Below are 23,656 nucleotides of genomic sequence, written 5' to 3'. Positions count from 1 at the left end.
GGAGTGGGTACAAGGAGCAAAGCTCACATAATCATCTCATATCCTTTGCTTCCCTAGAAAGGAGGTGGAGGTGGTCTATTTATAGTCTAAGCCACGAAGGGGTAAGTGGGAGAGGGATACAAGGCCAAAGGCCCGCGGCTGTGCACAGGCCGAGTGGTAGTACCGGATCTTGAGCGGTAGTGCCGCTTGGACTGGGCGGTAGTACCGGACCCGGGTCGCTCGAGCACAGGAGTTTGTCGGGTTGAGCGTCAGTAGAGTGGACGTTCGGCGGTAGTACCGCTTGGATGGTCTTAGCGGTAGTACCGCTTGTAGGCGGTAGTACCGCTCATTCCAGGTCTTCTTCCTGCTTCTCTTCCATGCTTCTCTCGCGGATGGTGTAGATAAAAGACATACACTTGCGCTCGCCCTCCTCCTCAACATTCGTGATGTTCCGACAATACCTATGCATGCACACGGAAGGAGTGTCAAGTAGCATACCATCCTTGAAGGGGTCAAGCGAACACGCGTAAAGGAGATAATTCACCTTTGTGTATGTGAAGTAGATGTCGCACGTGTCGCTTGCCGAACAGACTCTTGACATGGTGATGTCCGTAGGATGCTCCGCATCAATATTGCTGGTCACTTTACGGGTTATCAAGTGGATCACCTTGATCGACGGAAGAATGAGGCAGCTAATGCATTGTCCAGGCTTGGGTCTCAACGTAAGCCGGTGCCTCCTAATGTGTTCCTTGATGTACTACACAATCCTTCCCTCAAGTTACCGTCCCAAGAAGACCTTGTTGTCCCTGACCTAGAGGCGCAGTTGGTGGCGGCTCTTCATGCTATTCCAGATTGGACTTTGCCTTATCTGGCTTATATGACCCAGGGCGAGTTACCTGAGGATGAAACTTTGGCAAGGCAAATAACCAGGAGGTCTAAGTCTATGACTATCATCAACAGCGAGTTACACCGCTGCAGTGTGACAGGCGTGTTCCAACGTTGTGTTTCTCCTGAGGAGGGTCGTGAAATCTGACGAGAGATTCATGAAGGAGATTGTGGTGATCATGCCGGCTCAAAATCTCTGGTGGCTAAAGCATTTTTTCATGGTTTTATTGGTTAATGGCTCATGCTGATGCAAAAGATATCGTTAGCAAGTGTGATGGATGTCAAAATTTATCCAGACAAGCTCAGGTGCCGGCTCAGGAATTGCGTATGATCCCAATAACTTGGCCGTTTGCAGTCTAGGGGCTTGATATGGTTGGGCCGTTCAAGAGATCTAAAGATAAGAAGACCCACCTTTCGGTGGTGGTACCAAGTGGATGGAAGCAGAGACGGTTAGCAATTGTGAGGCGGCTACTGCTGTTCAGTTCATCGAAAAGCTGATTTTCCGTTTTGGTTATCCCCATAGTATCAACATGGATAACGGCACCAATCATTCTAAGGGTGCTATGAAGGAGTTCTGTCAATGAGAGCATATTCGTATTGACGTGTCTTTAGTGGCTCATCCACAGTCCAATGGTCAAGCAGAACAGGCCAAGAAACTTTGAGAGGCATCAAGTCCCGGCTTATGGTACCTTCAGTGCTTTGGAGTATTAATACCACTCCCAATAGGTCAACAGGCTATACGCCTTTCTTCATGGTCTATGGTGTAGAGGCGGTTCTCCCAAGTGATATCCGTCATGACTCGCCTATAGTGGCGGCTTATCTTGAAGCTGATAATGAGACGACACGTCAGAACACACTTGATACTTTGGATGAAGAGTGTGACCTTGCGGCGGCTCGTTCGGCGATATATCAACAAGACCTACATCGCTATCATAGCCGCAGAGTTCAAAGCCGGACCTTTCAGGAGTGTGACTTAGTGCTCCGTTTGATTCAAGATCAGACAGGGATGCATAAGCTTTCGCCTTGGGAAGGGACTTTTGTGATCAGTAAATATCTCAACAACGGATCTTACTACCTCGTTGACATATGAGAGAACAAAGCTTCCCGCACATCTGAGAAGGAGACCAACAGGACGTGGAACATTGCTCATCTTTAGCCTTACTACACTTGAGTCATAGGCTCTCATCATTGTATATAACCTCATTGATGTACATACTTTTTATATAATAAAGACGACATCCCCAATTCGGGGCCTCTGTTGTTTCATCTCAAATCTTTGGAGCATGAGTCATTATTGGTTACTCATAAGATCACTCGGGGCTTCCTGCTCTATGAGCATAGCGTATAACCCTCTTGATCGGCTTTTATGCCATGTTTGATCACTTGGGGGCTTCCTGCTCTATGAGCATAGCGTATAACCCTCTTGATCAGCTTTTATGCCATGTTTGATCACTTGGGGGCTTCCTGCTCTATGAGCATAGCGTATAACCCTCTTGATAGGCTTTTATGCTATGTTATGGGTCGTTTGGGGGCTTCCTACTCAATGAGTATAGCGTATAACCCATTTTGACCGGCTTTCATGCCATGACTAGGTTAAACCTGCCTATTTGCAACTTGCTACTCCGCCAGGTGACCCGCAGTACTCTTGAGAGTTAATCTTTTAAAGACCATGAACTCGTCAAGGTTAAAACTGCGGATTATGTCATGTGAGAACCGGCTTACAGTGAGGTAGGATAAACCTACCTGTCTGCTGTAGTCTCTCTGCTATGTGGCCCGTTCGTACTAATAACAGTTAATCTTTCAATAAGACCCTGAACTAGTTAAGGTATAAACGACGGATTTATGTCACGTGAGACCCGGCTTACAAGATTACAGGCTTTTTATGCCAAGCTTCTCTGAAGCACCAAATTGAGTTTTTTTCCAAAATCTATCTATTTTGGTCGTGCTTGATAAGCCGGCTTAACAAATATTTGAGTTATGCATAATCCACATCTCTGTGTTGCAGAAACCCTTTACAGAAGTTGCCGGGTCATACCGATCCGGGTTATATTGTTCTATATTGGGTTTATTAAGGCTATAAGCCGCCCAAGTGATTTTTCATAAGCTGGATATGACTATAAGCCGCCCTGGATTGTTGGGTTATTTAACTCGCCCTGGCATGTGATTTTAAGTCGCTAGTACAAGACATGATTGGATCTTGCACAGCTTACATGACAAGCCTTCAAAGAGATTATGATGCAATTGAAGGACTAAATATAAGACAAGAGCAAAGAGATTCCATTGCAGAAACATAGTTCTAAAAGCATGCACGAAGGCATGGCAGAGCAGATAAGCGGTTTTTCAGCTACCTATTACAAGGCTTCAGCTGAGCCCAGAATATTTGTAACTAAGTAGTTTTGGAGTTAACATTACTCCGTTAAGCCGGCGTCAGCACCATCAGGGTTCTGCCCTGGCGGGTTGTTCTTATCTTGCTGCCTTGAGCTTGAAGCCCCTAGATCATCCTATGCCGGCTCTTCGTCGATGGCCATCTGGAGATTGGCCGAGGTCCAATATATGCCGGTTAAAGCTTCAAATGTGGCCTCATCGTTAAGCACAACTGAAGGATCAAAATCAAGGGGAAAGGTATGCTTACACCTTGGTGGAATGAGACTTATAACATCATGTGATGTCGGCTTGATATTGGCGTTTTTATCGCCATAAGACGGCTGGTACTTGTTCTGATCCAACTCTTTTGTAAGTTGGCATGCCAAGGGCTGCATCTCTCTAACGCATTTGTTGAAGTCTTCTTCTTCAAAGATTGACCCGTCATCTTTGAACTCTGGGCATTCGATAGCAATCTCTTCCGGGTCAAGCTCTAATTGCCAAGCTTTGGCCCGGCTCAGAGCAACAATGGCTCCGGCATGGGCGGCTGATAATTTAACTTCCTCAATTTGAGCCGGCCTCGATGAGAGATGATCTAGGACAGTCTTGATAAGAGTTGGAGGTTTTTTCCCACTTGACAAAGCTACAAGGCTGTGTAGTGTTCCAGTATATAATTTTCAGTCAATGAATAAGACGCCTTCAATTTGAGCAGCATGTTCTGACCAAGACTGGCGCTTCTGGGGCATGTTCAATTTTTTGCACGAGAGTCGCTAGGCGGGTTGAAGATTATATATTATGAATCGCCAGGCGGGTTAAAGAAATATCTAAATAGATGAGGAGTTGTATATTAATCTTAGCAAAGATGGCGACTGACATTTGAGAGATATGTTGCTTCAAGCTGGCTAATTCTTCGGTTACCGGTTTAAGCTCAGCCTCAACATCTTCTGCTCTTTTTTGCAGTGCAGCCTTGTTGGTTTCCCAGGCGGCTTTCAGCATCAAAACCCGCCTTGATTTTTTCAATTTCTTCCAATGAAGTTTTCAGCTTTGACTCGGCCTTGTAAGTTTCTGCTTGCTGTAGTTCTATATTCTTCTTTAAGTCGCTAAGCTGCGACTCTTTCACATTCAAGGCTGCCCGAAATACAATATTGAGGCAATGGTTATAACACAAGGAGCATGTTTTTGTGATACAGTTAATCAAGTACCAAGCACATTGCAGGCAGTATACTTGGCACTTGGGGGCTAATGTAGGTCATTTCGATCTCTATTAGGACCCGGCTCATCTTATCAAAGTTAAGTCGGCCCTTGGGGGATACATATTTGGTTCTATAGTCATTAAGACCCGACTCATCTTATCAAAGTTAAGCCGGTCCTTAGGGGCTACAAATTTGGTTCTACAGTCATTAATACCGGCTCATCTTATCAAAGTTAAGCCGACCCTTGGGGGCTACATATTTTGGTTCTGTAAAGTCATTAAAGACCCGACTCATCTTATCAAAGTTAAGCCGGCCCTTGGTTAATCTCAGTATTCATTGGCTCATAGACGACAGCGTTAGTTTGTGGTGCCGGATCATTGGCAAGGTCTTCAGGATTTTGGATTGATGCCACGGAGTAGGTGGTCTGTGAAAACCACAACTTCACCCTCTTGGGGCTGAGGGGGAAATTTGGAGCCTGGAACCCGCCAGTGGATGACCTCTTTGCCAGATAAAACCCCCATGGTCACTTAATCGATGAGTGTGTCCTCTCTGACTTTGGAGGCAATCCAGTCACAACAGGTGGGTGCTTTAGTCATGATGAGCCGGAATAACAGGCTGTGACCGAAGAGTAAGGTGTAAGGATGTGGCGAGTGAAAAATACAATGGTAAGCTGCCTAAATGATTATACGACGATTCAGCGATGATGAGAAAGCTATAGTTTAAAGACTACATATTATGATGCACCATTAAAGGAATTATGAGCGGCCCTAGCCATGGAGTGGAGTAATTATCAGGATATGAGAGGATGGCGGGTTAAGTTATGAAGGTATGAGCTGGCAGCATGTCGGCGGGTTAAGTGAAAAAGTATCTTTGAAATTCTTGTTGGGTTACAAAACCATTATTAAGTCGCCCGAACAATGAAGGGCGCGTCAATTACCTAAAGATCCAAGTTTGTTGAAATTTTGCTAAGTACTGGACAAACAAGTTTTGCAGATTGCAGCTGAAATTACAGATCTACGACAGTTCGGAAAAAGGGGCATAATTGTAAAACCTAGAACATGGCCGCAGAAGAAGTAGTGCGTTTGGTATTGATTCACGGGAAGAAGGGATCTATTCAAGATATGAGATAAGGCTAAAAGTGCTACCACACTACTTCTGACTTGTTTTTGGATTAAGGTGTGACTTCTAGGCAGGGCATGGATGAATATGGACGAACGCCGACGAACTATCAAGAACTGACATGTCCTAATGTGGATCTGAGAAAGAAGAAGGACGTTACCTGATGATTCAGGTGAAGAGCAGATGGGTGCCGCAGTTTTCTAGTCCGAACAGGATGATGCAGCGGCCTGCATGGAATGGTCGGGTGCAGTTCAGCGGCGGCGGCGGAGCTCCAGCGACGATGGACGATGCAAGGAAGAAGTAGAAGAGGGGGCGACAGGGGTAAAAGTGAAAAAGAATACCACCTGTGCCTATTTATGAGGAAAAGTTGGTGAAACAGGGAAATGGCATGCACGAAAATCGAGGAGGCGTCATGATTATCTTGACGGAGGAGGCGCCTCGATTCTTGGATAGCTAGTTAATGCAAAAAGATCCATAGTGATGTCATAAGTTTTTTCTGGATTTATTTCAAATGACGTCATGGCGGGTTACAAGGATCCGTTCAAGGTTAAGCATTGGAAGGAATCAAAGAAGACTCGCCAACTAGAAACAGTGAAGATTGACATGAACAAGTTCAAATCAATCTAGGGCCTAATGTTGGGGATATAACCCCACGGTGTGACCTACCCTGGAGGGGGCGGTTTACACTATTGGTGACTCAGAGATAAGGCCTAAGTAGGCCCAAGAAACCAGATATATAACCCGGAGGGCGACTTACACGGTGAAGAGCCGGAGGCCCAAGCCCAGAAGATGGTGTGAGACCCAGCGTTGTAAGCCACCCAACGATGACTTGCCTAGTAAGGCAAGGTGACTTAGAACCAGGGACGGTCATGTATTATGACCCGACCCAGACTCTTGTAAGCCCAGGGCCTCGACTTGTGTATATGAAGGCGAGACCCTGGGGTGGGTTAACTCAAGTTACAATCAATCGAGAGCTAGGTTAAGCGATCCCGCTCCCTTTTAATCGATACTCCATCAATACAACACAAAGCAGGACGTGGGCTTTTACCTCGTTGGTGAGGCCAAACCTGGGTAAACTCGTGTCTCTCGTCCTGCTCAACCCCTTTAAGCTAACGTACGTTGCGATGGCTCCACACCTAAGTCCTTTCACAAGGGCATCTTCCATGACAAAACCACGACACCTGGGGGCGCGCCCTACCCCCCTGGGCACGCCTCCCGAGTTTGTGGCCACCTTGTGTGCCCTCCGGACTCCGTTTTCTCCCAGATTACTTGTTTTGCACAGTAAAAATTGATACGTCTCCAATGTATCTATAATTTTTTGTTGTTCCATGCTATTATATTATCTATCTTGGATGTTTTATATGCATGTATATGCTATTTTATATGATTTTTGGGACTAACCTATTAACCTAGAGCCCAGTGCCAGTTTCTATTTTTTTCCTTGTTTTTGAGTTTCGCTGTCCCGGGAAACCACGGCCACTATGGGACCAGAAGTTGCTGGTTCTGCAGGGGGCGTCGCGTTGCACAAAGAGCAGACGAGCGTGTGGCAGCATGGCAGAGATCACGTAGGCATTTTTACCCAGGTTCGGGCCGCCACGAGGCGTAAAACCCTACTTCTGCTTTGGTGGATTTATGGTGGAAAGGTGGTGGAAGAGCGTAATACACTTGCCTAGCAAGGGTTGCCTCGGGGCAGCAGTGGCTACGCGCGTATGGGTGTGAGTTATCCAACCTTCTAACCCTGTCTACGGTTGCCATGGGCCTCCTTTTATAGATCAAGGGGTTACCACAATGGTAAAGTAATCATTATGCACTGATAAGATAGCAAACAGTGCTATCATACCTAACTCTGCGGGCTGACAGGGCGCATTAAATGCACCGCTCAACGTCACATCGTTGGTTGCCCGACAAGGCTTGCCGGGCTATCTTGCCAGCTCCACGCCTGCTCGCTTGACACATCGCAGGACGGGTGTCATCTACGGGTATTTCTTGTAGGGAGAGGCTGCCATGTGGTGAATGGATGCCACTTAGCCACTTCACGGCTTGACACCGCACTTATTGAAGACGTGAGTCGTGGCAGAGTAGTTGGTGAGGTGGCTTTGCCTTCGCGTGTCCCGGCAGGCCCTATCGGGACGTCTTGGGCGCCTTCTTCTATGGGTGGCCTCGCCCTTTGCCGAGCTCGCCTGCCCGGCAAAGGAGGCCCTTCTCGTGATGGTATCTTGCCTCCCTAGCTTGATCTTGGTCCCTCTGACCTGCATGTTGGTCCTTTGGAGATCTTGGTTTCTTGGATTCTGGCTTGGGTTCGTGCTTTGATCTTGTTCCCGTGCCTGTGCACAGTCTGGGAAACAGACCCAGGGTTTGTTGCACTGACAGAAGCCCCTGGGCCTGCCCCGAACGCGCTACAGAGCGTCGTCGAGGTAGGGCCTAATAAGTGCGCAGGTGCTGAAAATGCTGGTGATGTAGGGTGGAACCCTATACGGCCGATCTTTCACGAAAGGAGCGGATCCCAACTAAGAACACGAAGAACACGAGGGGAAACACGAGGGTAAACACAAGAGAATCACTCAAACCAACAAGATATAGTCACACATATGCTAGATCCTCCGAACACAAGAGGAGATACAAGATCCACGATCAACAAAGGACGATACAAAGGTAACCGGTTCTTCACCTATAGGAGGTCTTGATGGGGCCACCCAAGAGGGGGTCTTGAATCCAAGGGGGATCTTCTCCGTAGAGGGGCCGCGGTCTCTCTCAAGGAGTAGGTCCGCATGGATGAGCAAAGCTCTATCTCACATATGAGCTAAACCAATGCTAACCCTAGAAAGAGGGAGGACGAGGAGTATATATAGTCTAGGTGGGCGAAGGGGTACATGGGCCTCGGTCCTTTACTGTGCGCAGACAGATGGGGCCGGATGTCTGGGAGTCGGGTCGGATGTCCGGGCCTTTGTGAGGAGCCGGATGTCCGGGGCTGGGGCCGGATGTCCGGGCTGATGGGAGCTTCTCTTCTATTCTCTGGACGGAGCTTGTCCGGATGTCCGGGCATTGGGGTCGGATATCCGGCGGCTCGGGACGGGCCGGATGTCCGGGCTGGGGGTCTGGATGTCCGGGCTGGCGGGGTCGGCCTCGGTGCTCTCTGGATAAAGGGTGCCAAATTTCCAGGCTTCTGGCCGGATTTCCGGGCTGGGCCGGATGTCCGGGGCCTGTAGGTGCTTGGTGGCTGGGATGCTGCTGTAGTGGATGCCTCCAGCGGCCGGATGTCCGGGTCCTGGAGCTGCCTTCTTCTCCTTCCGGCGTTGCTCTTCATCCGTGGACTTGGCGACTTGTCCGTCTTCACGAGCATCTTCAGGGGGGGTCCTCTTGACACCTAATGATAGAGGCGAAGGTGTCCCGATGTTTCGATGAGATGGTGACTATCGTTTTCTGTGGGAGTCGACCTTGACGATCCGACTACGAACGTGCGAGACATCGCGCCTTAGCAATCGCTAAACCAACTTCCGAGGGGTTATTGACCACGCTGGAGCACGATCAACCTGACCACGAGGGTCTGTTTCTTGCGAGCAAACGAAGAACAAGCAAGAAACTGACATTGCAATCTGGCTATTGCGAATATAAGAGGAAAGCTTTATTAATGAAGGTGGGGTTTTGTAACGCCTTTGTTTGGTCGTTGAACACAAACGAAGTACGCGAACTTGCAGCTATGGCGAACTTTTAGTTTAAACAAAACCCAAAGCCTAAACGACGCCCTAAGGGCTGTGTATATGGAGGAAGAGGGGGGGAATTTCGTGGCCCTTGGAGGAGGGGTCCGAAACCAACCCTAACTCTTGTTTCCCCACACATACGGACTCTAAAAACAGCCTATACTCAAGTATTTTGAAATTACATGGGCCTGGCCCAATAATAAGGTGACACATCACCTATAATAGCCTCTGGACGAAATTTATGAAGTGGCATCTTGTATATTTCGTCCAAGGCTTCACGCACTCATTATGGTGGCTTCAAAGTCCTGAAATCATCACTTGTAACCCCGTTGTTGTTCCCCTTGCGCATGCCATCATCTCCATGCTTGATCTTGCTCCAATGATCATCCTTATTGCCCAAACTAGGCCCTTCATTTGTAAGCAAGACAAATGTATCCAATTTAGGTAGCATCATATTCTCATGAACATTAAAATCATTACCAAGAAACGAAAGTACCTGGTAATTAATTGGCGTGCGCGAGCTCTAGTAATTGGTCTTGTATATGTATCAGTAGGGGTTGTGGGTGTAACTTTGTTAGTGATGTCCTCATCACCTAATCATGCACAATGTCTCGGACTTAGGTAGTAGCCATGTCTCGAGTGGATCATATGTGATATCACTAAGGAAGGAAGTCACCTCGTTCTCGAGAGCTCTAGCTCGTGCTCGTGTCATAGGTCCTCTTGGCTCTTGATGAGACGATGGTAGGTCCATGGGGATGAACGTAGGATGCTCCTCATCATCTCCCCTCCCTTGGGAAAGATCCGACCTCAGATTGAAATCTTCATCACCATGGTATGGGGAGAGATCTTTCACGTTGAAGATGTTGCTCAGGAAGTACTTGTCGCGTGGGATGTCGATCTTGTATGTGTTGTTGTTGTAGCGTGCAAGCACCTTGAAGGGTCCATCGGCTCGTGGTAGGAATTTGGACTTGCGTTTATTGGGGAAGCGGTCCTTGCGAAGGTGTAGCCACACAAGATTGCCAATGGTTAATATCATGGGTTTCTTGTTGACGTTGAGGTTGGTCGCGAGTCGTTGTACTTGGCGCTCGATGGTGTGCCTTGTATCTTCATGCATCTTCTTGAGGTAGTTGACTCGGGCACTCGCGTCCATATTTGTGCGCTCTTGTAGTGGTAGAGGAAGAATGTCCAATGGTGACAATGGGTTGAAGCCATAAACGACCTCGAAGGGGGACTTGTCGGTAGTCTTATGTCTTGCACGGTTGTAGGCGTACTCGGCGATAGGTAGGCACTCCTCCCACTCCTTGATGTTCTTCTTTATCAACACGCATAGTAGAGTGGAGAGCGTGCAGTTCGTCACCTCCGTTTGGCCGTCGGTTTGTGGATGGTATGCCGTGGAGAATAGTAGCTTGATTCCGAGCTTGGCGCATAAGGTGTTCCAAAAGTAACTCAAGAACTTGACATCGCGGTCCGAGACAATCGTCTTTGGCACTCCATGTAGGCGCAAGATTTCCCTACAAAATAAATTTGCAACATGTGAAGCATCGTCTATCTTGTTGCATGTTATGAAAGGTGCCATTTTAGAGAATCGGTCCACAACAACAAACACAGAATCCTTGCCATTTCTAGTTCTAGGCAAACCAAGGACAAAAACCATGCTAATATCTTCCCATATTTGGTACGGAATTGGAAGCGGCATATAGAGTCCATGAGATTGAGCTTTATACTTAGCTTTGCGACATGTGGAGCATCGGTTGGTGAAGCAGTTGACGTCGTGAAACATCTTGGGCCAAAAATAGTTCTTCGAGAGCGTAGCAAATGTCTTGTCGCGTCCAAAGTGTCCCATTAGTCCTCCTCCATGAGATTCTTGCAAAAGCAACAAATGAAGAGAAGACTCGGGGATGCAAAGTTTGTTAGCTCTCATAAGATAGTCATCTTTGATGTAATAGCGTTCCCAAGATGTATGCGTCAAACACTTGGCATAAGGAATAGCAAAAGTAGGATCATTCGCATACAAGTCTTTTATGTGATCAAAGCCAATGACATTCAATTTAAGTTTAGTAACAAGCATGCATATACGTGAAAGTGCATCCGCCACAACATTTTCCTTACCTTTAATATACTTGATGACATAAGGAAATGACTCAATGAACTCACTCCACTTAGCATGACGCTTGTCCAACTTAGTTTGACCCTTAAGGTATTTAAGCGTTTCATGATCGGTATGGATGATAAATTCATGAGGGCGAAGGTAATGTTCCCATTCATGCAAAACTCGCACTAAAGCATATAGCTCTTTGTCATAGATGGGGTAATTGAGTTGCGCTCTTGAGAGTTTCTCACTAAAGTATGCTATGGGGCGCTTCTCTTGCGATGACACACCTCCTATGCCATTACCGCTAGCATCGCAATGAATTTCAAAAGGTTTGTCAAAGTTGGGTAATGCAAGCACGGGAGCATGAGTAAGCAAATTATTAAGCTCATTGAATGCGCTGTCTTGCGATGGTCCCCAAACAAAGGGTGCATTCTTCTTGCTTAAAGCATGTAAAGGAGATGCAATAGTGCTAAAATCCTTGACAAATCTACGGTAGAAACCGGCTAAACCAAGGAAACTACGCACTTGTTGCAAATTGGTAGGTTGGGGCCAAGTTTTAATAGGATTGATCTTAGGTTCATCAACATGAACACCCTTAGAAGATACTACAAAACCCAAGAAAACAAGCTTATCAACACCAAAAAGGCATTTGTCCATATTAGCATAGAGACGCTATTTTTGAAGAGTTTGTAACACGGTGCGAAGGTGGGTGACATGATCTTTGAGAGATTTGCTAAAAACAAGGATATCATTGAAGTAGACCACAACAAACTCACCAATGTAAGGGCGAAACACATAATGCATAAGACGCATGAAAGTACCGGGTGCTTCCGATAAACCCATAGGCATGACTAACCACTCATACAAACCAAACTTTGTTTTGAAAGCGGTTTTCCATTCATCACCCTCTTGTATGCGTATCTGATAGTAACCACTTTTGAGATCAATTTTGGAAAAAAATAGTGGCACCGCTAAGTTCATCGAGCATATCATCAAGGCGTGGAATGGGGTACCTATAGCGAGCGGTGATAGCATTGATAGGTCTACAATCGGAACACATGCGAAAGGTACCGTCTCTTTTTGGTACAAGAATGACCGGTATGGCACAAGGTCTCAAACTTTCACGCACATGTCCATTGTCAATGAGATGTTTTACTTGCCTTTGTATTTCTTTGGTTTCTTTGGGGTTGACTCGGTAGGGAGACCTGTTTGGAAGTGGTGCTCCGGGTATGAGGTCGATGCGGTGCTCAATGCCTCGTAGTGGAGGTAGACCCGGAGGTAGCTCGTCGGGGAAAACATCTTGGAATTCCTGCAATAGAGAAGATAACACCAAAGGTAGATTGTCAGAGGTGTTAGTTTTAGGTGCCTCGTCCTTGCAAAAGAGGACATAGTGCATAACACTTGATGGGTTCTCACACACTTCTCTCATATCACGTTTGGTGGCAAATAGGACTAAGTTCTTCTTATCGCTCATCATGGAGGCACTCAATTTTGGATTGTGGCCCTCACTCTCTTTTTGGTGGTTCGCACTCTCACTATTCTCTCCACGATGGGTGGATTGCTTGTCGGTGATAACTTGGCTTGGAGACCTAGGTCGTAGCACATACTCCTTTCCTTTCATCTTGAAGCTATAGTGATTTGTACGCCCGTTGTGAATGACACCTCGGTCAAATTGCCATGGCCGTCCAAGAAGGAGGTGGCAAACGGTCATTGGAATGACATCTGATGTCTACTACACAACCTTCTTCTTGTAGATGTTGTTGGGGCCTCCAACTGCACAGGTTTGTAGGACAGTAGCAAATTTCCCTCAATTGGATGACCTAAGGTTTATCAATCCGTGGGAGGCGTAGGATGAAGATGGTCTCTCTCAAACAACCCTACAACCAAATAACAAAGAGTCTCTTGTGTCCCCAACACACCCAATACAATGGTAAATTGTATAGGTGCACTAGTTCGACGAAGAGATGGTGATACAAGTGCAATATGGATGGTAGATATAGGTTTTTGTAATCTGAAAATATAAAAACAGCAAGGTAACTAATGATAAAAGTGAGCGAAAACGGTATTCCAGTGCTAGGAAACAAGGCCTATGGTTCATACTTTCACTAGTGCAAGTTCTCTCAACAATAATAACATAATTGGATCACATAACTATCCCTCAACATGCAACAAAGAGTCACTCCAAAGTCACTAAGAGCGGAGAACAAACGAAGAGATTATTGTAGGGTACAAAACCACCTCAAAGTTATTCTTTCTGATCAATCTATTCATGAGTCCGTAGTAAAATAACACGAAGCTATTCTTTCCGTTCGATCTATCATAGAGTTCGTACTAGAATAACACCTTAAGACACAAATCAACCAAAACCCTAATGTCTCCTAGATACTCCAATGTCACCTCAAGTATCCGTGGGTATGATTATACGATATGCATCACACAATCTCAGATTCATCTATTCAACCAACACAAAGTACTTCAAAGAGTGCCCCAAAGTTTCTACCGGAGAGTCAAGATGAAAACGTGTGCCAACCCCTATGCATAAGTTCACAAGGTCACTGAACCCGCAAGTTGATCACCAAAAAATACATCAAGTAGATCACGTGAATATCCCATTGTCACCACACATAAGCACGGCAAGACATACATCAAGTGTTCTCAAATCCTTAAAGACTCAATCCGATAAGATAACTTCAAAGGGAAAACTCAATCCATTACAAGAGAGTAGAGGGGGAGAAACATCATCAGATCCAACTATAATGGCAAAGCTCGCGATACAACAAGATCGTATCACCTCAAGAACACGAGAGAGAGAGAGAGAGATCAAACACATAGCTACTGGTACATACCCTCAGCCCCGAGGGTGAACTACTCCCTCCTCGTCATGGAGAGCGCCGGGATGATGAAGATGGCCACCGGTGAGGGTTCCCCCCTCCGGCAGGGTGCCGGAACAGGGTCCCGATTGGTTTTTGGTGGCTACAGAGGCTTGCGGCGGCGGAACTCCCGATCTATTATGTTCCCCGAAGGTTTTAGGGTATATGGGAATATATAGGCGAAAGAAGTCGGTAAGGGGAGCCACAAGGGGCCCACGAGGGTGGAGGGCGTGCCCAGGGGGGTAGGCGCGCCCCCCTGCCTCGTGCTCTCCTCGTTGATCCCCTGACGTGCACTCCAAGTCTCCCATATTGCTTTCTTTCCAAAAATAACTTTTCCAAAGGTTTCATTCCGTTTGGACTCCGTTTGATATTCCTTTTCTGTGAAACACTGAAACAAGGGAAAAACAGAAACTGGCACTGGGCTCTGGGTCAATAGGTTAGTCCCAAAAGTAATATAAAAGTGCATAGTAAAGCCCATAAAACATCCAAGATGGATAATATAATAGCATGGATACTTCATAAATTATAGATACGTTGGAGACGTATGAAGGAAATATGCCCTAGAGGCAATAATAAAGTATTATTTATTTCCTTATATCATGATAAATGTTTATTATTCATGCTAGAATTCTATTAACCGGAAACATAATACATGTGTGAATACATAGACAAACAGTGTGTCACTAGTATGCCTCTACTTGACTAGCTCGTTAATCAAAGATGGTTATGTTTCCTAGCCATAGACATGAGTTGTCATTTGATTAACGGGATCACCTCATTAGGAGAATGACGTGATTGACTTGACCCATTCCGTTAGCTTAGCACCCGATCGTTTAGTATGTTGCTATTGCTTTCTTCATGACTTATACATGTTCCTATGACTATGAGATTATGCAACTCCCGTTTACCAGAGGAACACTTTGTGTGCTACCAAACATCACAACGTAAATGGGTGATTATAAAGGTGCTCTACAGGTGTCTCCAAAGGTACTTGTTGGGTTGGCGTATTTCGAGATTAGGATTTGTCACTCCGATTGTCGGAGAGGTATCTCTGGGCCCACTCAGTAATGCACATCAGTATAAGCCTTGCAAGCATTGTGACTAATGAGTTAGTTGCGGGATGATGTATTACGAAACGAGTAAAGAGACTTGCCGGTAACGAGATTGAACTAGGTATTGAGATACCGACGATCGAATCTCGGGCAAGTAACATACCGATGACAAAGGGAACAACGTATGTTGTTATGCGGTCTGACCGATAAAGATCTTCGTAGAATATGTAGGAACCAATATGAGCATCCAGGTTCCACTATTGGTTATTGAGCGGAGAGGTGTCTCGGTATGTCTACATAGTTCTCAAACCCGTAGGGTCCGCACGCTTAAAGTTACGATGACAGTTATATTATGAGTTTATATGTTTTGATGTACCGAAGGTTGTTCGGAGTCCCGGATATGATCACGGACATGACGAGGAGTCTCGAAATGGTCGAGACATAAAGACTGATATATTGGACGACTATATTCGGACACCGGAAGTGTTCCGGAGAAGTTTCGGATAAAACCGGAGTGCCGGAGGGGTTACCGGAACCCCCCGGGGAAGTATTCTGCCTTAGTGGGCCTTGAGGGGAGAGAGAGGGCAGCAGCCAGGAGGTGGCGCGCCCCCTCCCATGAGGAGTCCGAATTGGACTAGGGGAGGGGGGCGCAGCCCCTCTTTCCCTCTCCCTCTCCCTCTCTTTCCTTCCCCCCTCTCTTCCTAGTTGGACTAGGAAAGGGGAGTCCTACTCCTACTAGGAGGAGGACTCCCCCCTCTCCTTGGCGCGCCCAAAGGCAGCCAGCCTCCCCCTTGCTCCTTTATATACAGGGGCAGGGGGGCACCTCTAGACACACTTGATATATGATATTTTAGCCGTGTGCGGTGCCCCCCTCCACCATATTACACCTCGATAATACCGTTGCGGAGCTTAGGCGAAGCCCTGCGTCGGTGGAACATCATCATCGTCACCACGCCGTCGTGCTGACGAAACTCTCCCTCAACACTCGGCTGGATCGGAGTTCGAGGGACGTCATCGAGCTGAACGTGTGCTGAACTCGGAGGTGCCGTGCGTTCGGTACTTGATCGGTCGGATCGTGAAGACGTACGACTACATCAACTGCGTTGTGATAACGCTTCCGCTGTCGGTCTACGAGGGTACATGGACAACACTCTCCCCTCTCGTTGCTATGCATCACCATGATCTTGCGTGTGCGTAGGAATTTTTTTGAAATTACTACGTTCCCCAACAACGTATCAGCATCCCCAAGCTTAATTCCTGCTCGTCCTCGAGTAGGTAAATGATAAAAGAAATAATTTATGAAGTGTGAATGCTAGCAGGTGCATAAGTTTGATCAATGATAATTTCAATCACCTTTTCTAGCATCATTATATGTCATAACAGTAGCTCATATCATAAAACTTTGCACGATCAAGTAACAAACTATTCACATGTTAAAGTATAGATCATAAACTTTCTTGAAAACTAACAAACCGTGTTATTAGTCATCAAACAATTACAATACATCTTATTTTCAGGAAGAGTCTATGTCAGAGCTATGATTCCGCAAACTTCACATACTCAACTATCATTTAGTCTTCCATGATTGCTACCACTCAAAGCATATTTTTAGAACAAATAGTATTCATCAAACACAGAGAAAGATAGGGGCTTAATATTTCGCCTCCCAACCTTTTACCTCAAGGGTAATGTCAACAATAATAATTCATGCTCAAATATATTTGAATGGCCATATATGCTTAGATCTTTACATCACATGATGCTTGCCAACTAAAGAGTAGGTTGGAATGAGAAGGAATACTACTGACTCTTGCATAAAAGTAAAAGATAGGCCCTTCGCAGAGGGAAGCAGGGATTTGCAGAGGTGCCAGAGCTCGAAGCAAAAACAGAGATGAAAATAATTTTGAGAGGTATGCTTTCATTGTCAACAAACAACCAAGAGTTCCCAATATCTTCCATACTAGATACATTATAGGCGGTTCCCACGCAGAAAGGTAAAGTTTCTACTCCCCCTCCACCAACATTCACACTCCACGGCTTGTCCGAAACAACGGGTGCCGTCCAACTATCAACACTCCTGGGGGAGTTTTGTTTAAATTATTTGCGAATTTGTTTTTGATCTTTTGATCATAGGACTGGGCATCCCAGTTACCAGCCATTTTCTCATGAATGATGAGCGGAGTCCACTCATCATGAGAATAACCCACCTAGCATGGAAGATACTAACAACCCCTAGTCGCTACATGAGCGATTCGGGCATACAAAACAGATTATTATTTGAAGGTTTGGAGTTTGGCACATGCAAATTTACTTGGAACAGCAGGTAAATACCGCATATAGGTAGATATGGTGGACACTCATGGAAGAAACTTGGTTCAAGGAATTTGGATGCACAAGCAGTACTCCCGCTTAGTACAGATATTTTGGCTAGCAAAGAATTCTAAATAGCAAGCACCACATGTTAGAGGATCCATAACAATATAACTTCTATACAAATATACCTAAGCATAACTCATTATGTTGTCTTCCTTGTCCAACTTCAACTAATTTGCTCAGGTTTGAAAATAATTAATGGGGCTCACAATCATAGAAGATGTCCAAGATAGTATTATATGTGAAATCTCTCTTCCTTCAATATTCTTTCATGAATTGTTCAAGTGACCAATACAATGTTTGCTAACCTTCAATAAATCTACCACCTCTACTTCTTATATGTGAAGGCATTACTCCCCATGGGAAAGGCATATGAAACATATATAATTTCAGATTTATGACATTCAAATCATTCAACCATTTACTCATAGGATATAAGTGAAGCACACGAGTAAATGACAAACTACTCCAAAAATATATAAGTGAAGATCAATGAGTAGTTAAATAATTATGTAGCTATGTGAAGACTCTCTCTCATTTAAGAATTTCAGATCTTGGTATTTTATTCAAACAGCAAGCAAAGCTAAAGAAAATAAAATGACGCTCCAAGCAAAACACATATCATGTGGTGAATAAAAATATAGCTCCAAGTAAAGTTACCGATGAACGAAGATGAAAGAGGGGATGCCATCCGGGGCATCCCCAAGCTTAGGCTTTTGGTTGTCCTTGAATATTACCTTGGGGTGCCTTGGGCATCCCCAAGCTTAGGCTCTTGCCACTCCTTATTCCATAGTCCATCGAATCTTTACCCAAAACTTGAAAACTTCACAACACAAAACTCAATAGAAAACTCGTAAGCTCCGTTAGCGAAAGAAAACAAAACACCACTTAAAGGTACTGTAATGAACTCATTCTTTATTTCTATTGATGTTAAATCTACTGTGTTCCAACTTCTCTATGGTTTATAAACTATTTTACTAGCCATAGATTCATCAAAATAAGCAAACAACACACGAAAAACAGAATCTGTCAAAAACAGAACAGTCTGTAGTAATCTGTAACTAACGCAAACTTCTGGAACTCAAAAAATTCTACCAAAATAGGACAACCTAGATAATTTGATTATTGATCTGATTAAATTGGAATCAGTATTTTATCATGTTCTGGTGATTTTAAACAATTGTTTTCGTGAGCAGAAAGTTTCTGTCTTTTTCAGCAAGATCAAATAATTATCATCCAAGAAGATCCTATAAGTCTTACTTGGCACAAACACTAATTAAAACATACAACCACATCTAAACAGAATCTAGATGGATTATTTATTACTAAACAGAACCAAAAAGAAAGAAAATAAAATAAAATTGGGTTGCCTCCCAACAAGCGCTATCGTTTAACGCCCCTAGCTAGGCATGATGATTTCAATGATGCTCGCATAAAAGATAAGAATTGAAACATAAAGAGAGCATCATGAAGAATATGACTAGCACATTTAAGTCTAGCCCACTTCCTATGCATAGGGATTTTGTGAGCAAACAACTTATGGGAACAAGAATCAACTTGCATAGGAAGGTAAAACAAGCATAACTTCAAGATTTTAAGCACATAGAGAGGAAACTTGATATTATTGCAATTCCTACAAGCATAAATTCCTCCCTCATAATAATTTTCAGTAGCATCATGAATGAATTCAACAATATAACCAGCACCTAAAGCATTCTTTTCATGATCTACCTGCATAGAAATTTTACTACTCTTCACATAAGCAAATTTCTTCTCATTCGGAATAGTGGGAGTATCATAAGAGACTTGAAGACTATAAATTGTTTCCACATTAAAAGAGTAATGTTCAGAAAAAGGGTAGTCATAATCATGACAAGTTCTATAAATATAATCATCACTACTCTTTATAGCATAAGTTTCATCACAATAATCATCATAAGTAGCAACTTTGTTCTCATCATAATCAATTGAAACCTCTTCCAAGATAGTGGACTCATCACTAAATAAAGTCATGACCTCTCCAAATCCACTTTCATAAATATTATAAGATTCAACATCCTCCAAAATAGTTTGATAATTACTTCCTAAAGTTGACACTCTTCCAAACCCACTTTCATCACTATAATCATCATAGGTAGAAGGCATGCTATCATCATAACAACTTTGCATCTCAAAACTTGGGAAGCTAAAAATATCATCTTCATTAAACGTAGCATCCCCAAGCTTGGGACAAACATTAATTGCAACAAATATATTCTCAAAAACATCATCTTCATCAAAGATAGCATCCCCAAGCTTGCGCCTTTTCATATCATAAGCATAATCACTCTGATCATTAATAGTATGGATAGCACCAATAGTATAGCAATTATCATCATCACAATGAGTAATAGGAGCAACATCATTTGGGAGAGATACCTTTCTACCTTTGCTTCTCAATTTTTTCTTTTTCTTCTTCACATCATGTGCGGGTTTATCCCTCTTTTTTGAGCTCCTTATTGATGAGATTGGTTGAATAGAAAGCTCCTCCTCGTTACCTGATTCATCATAAGTGTCGGAGTAATTGGACACGGGTATCCCGAAGACGGCAAGACAATATTTCAAGACATCGGGGCTAGCAAAGCCCCTCAGTCCGACTGCCCGGCCGCTCCTGCCGGCTCCCCGTCCGACTGCTCCACCCGGCCGGCTGCCCGGCCGGCTGCCAGCTGACCGACTGCGCCGACCAGCCGGCTGCCGACCGCAGCCCGACTCGACACCGACAAGACACCGACGAGACGGTCGTACCCGAGCACTATTCACGTGTCACCCCAGCCATCATGTATAGTGTCACTTGTCCCCTAGCACTATTTATGAAGTGACCTAGGGGACAAGCATGACATGCACCATGCCTTGCTCCCATACCTCCACATAGCTTACATAGTAAGCTAGCCTCACACTATAAAAGGAGGCACACATCCATCCATCCATGGGATGGACACACACACAAGCAAGCTAACTAGCAAGAGAGCTAGCTAGCCATCCATCCATCCCTACCGGCAAGCATGCCCAAGCACACACATACGGCCATGCTCATGGTCGACCACTAAAGCATGCTTTGTGCATGCATATATGGAGCCAGATGCCCATGGCACTGCCCCCGAGACAGCTCTAGGAGCATTTTGTACTGCCCGATGTACACCCTAGATATATATACTCAGACATGCAGGAGTAGGGGTATTATCTCTCCGGAGAGCCCCGAACCTGGGTAAACTAGCGCGTGCTACTCGCATACCCGCTCCTGGTCCTATCAGCAGCAGTCTTACCCTCACACAAAGCCCTTGTGGCATCTGTCGACTCACACCCCCCCCCCCCCGTGAGAATACCACGACAGTTGGCGCCCACCGTGGGTCGGTACTACTACTATGCTACCGCGCTGCTGCTGGTTTCGTAGTCCGGGCGGGACCATCTTCGTCTTCACCGCCGCGGCGTCGCGCCGTCTCTCCGATAGCGGTCGGGGGCTCGACATCGACATGCTCCCGGAATGGCCGCGAGGGGCGGCGCGTCCTCGTCGTCGGCCACGCCTTCTTCACACGGCATCGCCTCCGCTCTGCTCCACCCCGGCCTCGGGTCCCTTCGCGTACGCCCTTGCGGCTCCGCCCCGCGGCCGGCTCCCGCCCCCAGGCCCGCAGCACGGCTTCCCGTCGGGGCATCGCCCCCGCACTTCCTCTACTCGCTGTTTCGACCAGCTCCGTGCGCCCGCATGCTGCTGTGCCCAGGCGACCTCGCCAGCGCCGTCGTCCGTCGCCGCGGCTCCGCCCGCGCCCGGTGTTCCTCCCACTGGACGACGTCTGTGGGCTGGCCGCTCCCCTGCAACTTCACTGGTGCGCCTCGCCCTCGCGGCCGCCAGAACCAGCTGCGTCGGCTACGCTGGCCGCCTTCCGCCCGAGCTGGCTCCGCGCCTGGCGCCGTCTCGGCCCTCGGCCGTCTGGGTGGGGGCCGGCCCTGTTCCCGAAGCTCCCGCCTGGCCGCCTTCCGCCCGAGCTGGCTCCGCGCCTGGCGCCGTCTCGGCCCTCGGCCGTCCGGGTGGGGGGCCGGCCCTGTCCCCGAAGCTCCCGCCGGGTCGCCTCCACCCGCCGCCTGCGTCGGCTCGGCTCCGCCCGCGCGCCGGCTCCGCGTCCGCCCGGCCTCGTCCCGCTCCCAGCGCCTGGGCCGACTCCCCTCCGCCTGGTCCCGCCGTCCGGTTCCCCGGCTGGCTCCTCCTCTGGCCGGCTTCGCCCGCCCGCCTGCTGGCACGTCTGCGCCCCCGTCGCCGATTTCCCGTGACGCCGGCCTCCCATGTCGCCGCCGCCTTCGTCCTCTCACGCCGCGCACGGCGCATCCCTCCGCCGCCTTGTGCCGGCCAGGGCCGGCTCCTGCGCCGCCCGCCGGATCCCGCCCCCGACGTCGCCCGTGTCTGGCCGACTCCTCGCTCGACCGGCCGGCTACCGCGCGCCCGTTGGCCGGGTCGCCGCTCCCAGCCGGCGTCCGCCTTCACACCCGGCCACCCCCGCGGGCCGGCTCCGCTTGCTCGCCGCCCCCCCACATCGCCCCGACTCTGTCCGCGCCGCCGGGTCCCCTCGACGGCCGGTGTCCGCCTCGGCGTCCACGCTGGCCGCCCGCCGGCTCGCCACTCCGTCCGGCCCCGGCCGGCTGGCCCTCTGCTCCGCTCGCCTGGCCGGCTCCGCCCCGCGCCGACTGGCCGGATCCACCCGGCACCCGTGTGTCGGCCGCCTCTGCCTGCATCCGGCTGCTCAAGCACAGAAAAGAAAAGAAAGAGAGAGAGAGAGAGAGAAAGGGCCGAGTGCCCAATCCGGCTGGGGAGAAAGTCAAAGGGCCGACTGCCCATGGCCAAAAAAGAGAGAGAGAGAGAGAGAGAGAAAGAAGTCGGCTGGGACAAAGAGAAGAAAAGAAACACCCGTCCGGATGATTCGTCCGCCTGCTTCGCCATTCGGAAGGTCAGTCGTGACCCACGCTGTCGGCAATGCCAAGCCGGCTGGTCTGCCTCCTGCTCCGACGGCTACACCCAGCGGGTGCGCTGACGCGCCCCCGCGAGGAGAGAACACAAGGTAGTCGCCGGGAGATCCGGCCTGACTGCTCAGCAGTCGGCCCGAATCTCGGGGGCTACACCCAGCGGGTGCGCTGACGCGCCCCCGCGAGGAAAGAAGACAAAATAGCTGCCAGAAGATCCGGCCCGACTGCTCAGCAGTCGGCCCGAATCTCGGGGGCTACACCCAGTGGGTGCGCTGGCGCGCCCCCACGGAAGATTGCAGACGATAGAAGAGTTTCGTCCGGCTCCCAGCAGCCGGCAGAAGAAGAAACGAGCGCTGCAAGTTACCTCGCCGCCTCGCCGGTCGAGCCTGACCGGCCGGGACCCCTTCGAGCACCCGGGGGCCCGAAGGCCACACCCAGCGGGTGCGCCGGCGCGCTCCGCGCGTGCCGTGCCGCGCCGGCTATCTTTGATAACCTCTGCTGCGACTACATGAAAATCAATGTGAGCTCCTCACCCGCATATTTTTTCACCGCGAGAGCACGGATAACCTCGAGCGATGCTCGGGGGCTATCTCCGCATTTTATTACAGTTGCATCACTGTTCGCCCCGGCGCCAGCCAGAGCTGGGCCGGGGGCTGGCCGCTTGGCCTGAGACGTTAGTTCCCGCAGACGGCTTAGTAGCGTGCGCGGTATGAAAAGCCCACTCTTAGTCACAGACCGCGGAGCGGCTGTCCGACTGGCAAGAGTGAACGCTGGAGGCCACCCACGCGAAAAACGTCCGGGAAGAAAAACGCTTCGGGCGACCCGACCGTTTTCTTTATGAGTATCTACTCGGTTAAATTCGCTCCCAGAGTCTGAGTATTGTACACTCCACTCCGCGGCCCACTCTCAGCCACAGACCGCTGAGCGGCTGTCCGGCAAGCAAGAGCACAAGCCAAAGAGCGGAGGGAACATGAAAAAGATTGAAGGGGGCTCGGACGAAACCGAGTCGGCACCCTCTGCATAAAACTTACAATGCTAAAAGCAA

General features: G+C 47.8%; 1 pseudogene; it reads right to left on the bottom strand.

Moving 5' to 3' along the window:
* Positions 1–4,159: 4,159 nt before the first annotated feature.
* The window catches only part of LOC123158309 (photosystem I P700 chlorophyll a apoprotein A2-like), a 106,260-nt pseudogene continuing 86,763 nt past the window's right edge, over positions 4,160–23,656 (bottom strand).

This window comes from Triticum aestivum, chromosome 1D (assembly GCF_018294505.1).
Source record: "Triticum aestivum cultivar Chinese Spring chromosome 1D, IWGSC CS RefSeq v2.1, whole genome shotgun sequence".
NCBI classification, from domain to species: domain Eukaryota; kingdom Viridiplantae; phylum Streptophyta; class Magnoliopsida; order Poales; family Poaceae; genus Triticum; species Triticum aestivum.
Note: the sequence above shows the minus strand (reverse complement) of the source record. Positions and strands in the feature narration are given on the sequence as shown.